This window comes from Gossypium hirsutum, chromosome D05 (genome assembly GCF_007990345.1).
Source record: "Gossypium hirsutum isolate 1008001.06 chromosome D05, Gossypium_hirsutum_v2.1, whole genome shotgun sequence".
Lineage (NCBI taxonomy): Eukaryota > Viridiplantae > Streptophyta > Magnoliopsida > Malvales > Malvaceae > Gossypium > Gossypium hirsutum.
The window spans coordinates 44,622,761-44,626,239 of NC_053441.1; the positions used below are offsets into that span (position 1 = coordinate 44,622,761).

Sequence of the window (3,479 nt, forward strand, 5' to 3'; positions counted from 1 at the left end):
ACCTCCAGTTCTAATTTAGGTGGCTCCTCAATTAACCCTTATGGCTGGGCATAATTTCTAGTTTCTAATCTCAAATATTCAAAGTGGGATTACAGATTAAATCTCCTTTGATTAGCTTCTAGCAAAGCTAAGTATTCCTCCATCTCTTCATCACTCGGAGGGCCTAATGTCAAAATTTGCTCCAATGGGTCTTCAATAGAGTTGAGTTCCTTTTCCATGACTAATTCCTCTAACTCGGATACTACAGAACAATCATCAACTGTGTCAGGAAATTGCATAGACTTAAAAACATTATTTGTTACCTGGTTGTCCTAAACACGCATGGTAAGTTCACCCTTCTGCACATCAATAAGGGTCATTCCTATTACTAGGAAAGGCCTTTCTAGGATGATTGACACCTCTTTATCTACTTCAAAGTCTAAAATAATAAAGCCAACAGGAAAAATAAATTTTTCTATACGTACCAATACATCTTCAATTTTTCCTTTTGGATGTGCTAAGGATCGATCTGCTATCACCAACTTATTGTGGTAAGGCATTATGTAATTGTGGTAGGTCTAAATTCACCTATCACCAACTTCCTAAATATGGAAATGGGCATCAAGTTGATGCTTGCACCCAAATCACATAATGTCTTACCACAATAAGTTGCTCCAATATTGCAAGGTATGGTAAAACATCTAGGATCCTTCATCTTTGGGGGTTTTTCTTCAAGATATGCACCGCATTCTTTTGTCAGGGCTACCGGTTCAAATTCTCCAAATCTTCATTTCTTGGAGAGGATATCCTCATAAATTTGATGCAATTTAACATCTGTTCAAGTGCTTCTACCAATGAAATGTTGATATGAAGTTGCTTGAGTACGTATAGAAATTTCTTATTTCTACTTTTGAAGCCTTTGAGGGTAAGGTGGTGGAGGATTTTTTACTGGAACTGGTTGATTTGTCTTTTTTGGCAATTATGCATCTAACGAAGTTGTTAGTTTATCAGAATTGACTGGTTTAGAAGTTACCTTATCAGATTTTGCAAATTCAGGTTCTGGTGAAGCCGAAATTTCAACACTTGGTTGAACTTCCACTAAATCTTGAGATCAACTGGCTCTTCTTCAACTTTGACAATGTTAGGCTCTAAAGTCTTTTCGCTCCTTATTATCAATCCTTTACAATGTTATTTCCCTAGATTTCTTGGGTTCTCTGTATCACTAGGCAAAGCACCTTGTGGTTGGTTCCTAAGATCAGTTGCAAGCTAGCCCATTTGGTTTTCCAAGTTTTTCAATGTGGCTACTTGGCGTTGGATTAAGGCATCATTTTTTCACTATGTATGCCTTCAACAGGTTTTCTAAGTCATTGGATGGTTCAACTTAGGATGGTTTCTAAACTTGTTTGGTAAATCTAGTTGGTTAGGTCGATCTGGGTTGTGCATAAGTGTTACTGGGCCCAGTCCCCTATTACTCCAAGAGAAATTTGGGTGGTTTCTCCAAGATGGGTTATAAAAATTGAATTGCAGTCATTGCCTTCCTTGGTTCTGGTTCTGGGTACCCATGTAATACATGGATTCTGTGTTTGATAGACATTCTTCGAACAAGTGCCTTCCCCATAATAAACACAAGCTACATTTTCAAATTGATTTGGTGGCTGAGCTACAAAATTATTAAACGCATTAGTGGTAAAAATTTGAAGTATTGAGGAAATTGAAGATACTTGAGATACTAGTGAAGTGAGAGTGTCCACTTCATGTACTCTAGCGACTCGTCTTCCTAACACTGCTCGATTGGTTGGCTCTTGGTAATTGTTACTGGCAATCCTATCGATGATTTCATAAGCCTCATTATAAGACTTAGAAAGGAGAGCTCCATTAGCAGAAGCGTCTACTACCATTCTCGTGTGAGCATTGATACCATTATGGAATGCCTCAAGTTGAATGCAATATAGGATTCCATGATGAGGGCACTTTCATAATAATTCTTTGTACCTTTCCCATGCCTCATACAAGGACTCACGTTCCATCTATTGGAAAGTAGTGGTCTCATTCCTCAACTTAGCATTCTTGCTAGGTGGGAAGTACTTCATAAGGAATCTTTCTACTAACTCTTGCCATGTGGTAACAGAATCTGGTGGAAATGAGTTCAGCCAAGCTCGAGGTCTATCCCTTAGTGAATATGGGAACAAATTTAATCGTAGTGCATCTTTGGGCACTCCACCTAATTTGAAAGAATCACTCACCTCCATAAACAATATTAAGTGAAAGTGAGGATCTTCGGTAGGCATTCCACTGAATTGGCCCACTGCCTAAAGCATCTGGAACATGACTGGCTTCAACTTGAATTGTTGTGCCTTGATTTCAGGTCTTCTAATACCCAGATTAAGCTCATGAAACATTGGAACGATATACTATCTTAGAGATCTATCCCTATCATCAACAATAAGGATAGGGTTTTGAGTAGGGTTTGTTCCGTTTTTGTTATTCAGATTTTCAAAGTTTATCCCTTCGATCATTCTTTGAACTGCTTGTCTTCTTCTTTATTGAAAAGTTCTTTCAATCTTAGGGTCTATGAGGAGTAAATCGATAATTTGATCAGTACTCATAAACACCTGAAATAATCACATAAAAATAATAGAATTAAAATTAAACTATAAAAATAAACCAAAATGTAAAATTGACAAATACACAAATAATGACTTTTAAAATAGTCCCTAGCAATGGTGCCAAAAACTTGAACGATGGAAATGTCCAAGTGTACACAATCACAGCAAGTAATAAAGTGATAAGTAAATGTCGAGTTATCATACCCACAAGAGCTGTGTATGAAAATATTTATGAAATGAAATTAAAAACACTTTAGTGAAGGAAAATCTTTTGTTTTGAAAAAGGGTTTAATAAAACTAGATTTTAACTAAGAAAATTAAAAAGGTAAAATTTCCAATACTCGATTTCTAAAAAACAAGTTTAATCAATATGACATAATTATGTTAGATCAATTACATTTATTAACTTAATATTACTAAAACAATGTCCATGTTGTTACAAATAAATTCACGGCAACTTGGTAATTTGTTAACTATAGTATATACAGACTTACTAAATTAACTAATCTCTTGAACATATTACTATGCCAATTCAAATAATTAATCAATTTTAATAAGCAAGTAAAATATTAAGTGAAGTAACAATATATTCCTACATTGAAACAGTTTAATAACAATAATCTTACAAGTTATGCAAGGCTAATGTACTGTTTAAAACCGTCGCTAATTTAACCCTCAGCTACCTTAGAAGATTAAACATGCACTAATGAAGTATTGTGTCAATTAATTAAAATTTCAATATGATTAATAATTAATTCATTAGTTACCTTACAATTAGAATGCATAACATAATATGGTTTTACGTAACCAAACAATTTACTAAGACCTATAACAACACAAACATGATTTTAATAACTTAAGTAGACGAAATGCAATCAAACTAACACGAATTAA

The 3,479-nt window shown here is 34.7% G+C and overlaps 1 non-coding gene across 1 annotated transcript; it reads left to right on the forward strand.

The window, feature by feature from the left end:
* The first annotated feature begins 1,932 nt into the window (after positions 1 to 1,932).
* On the forward strand, positions 1,933 to 2,039 carry LOC121218086 (small nucleolar RNA R71). The gene has a single exon (XR_005914350.1). It is a non-coding gene; the product is annotated as a small nucleolar RNA R71 (small nucleolar RNA).
* The last annotated feature ends 1,440 nt before the right edge of the window (positions 2,040 to 3,479 follow it).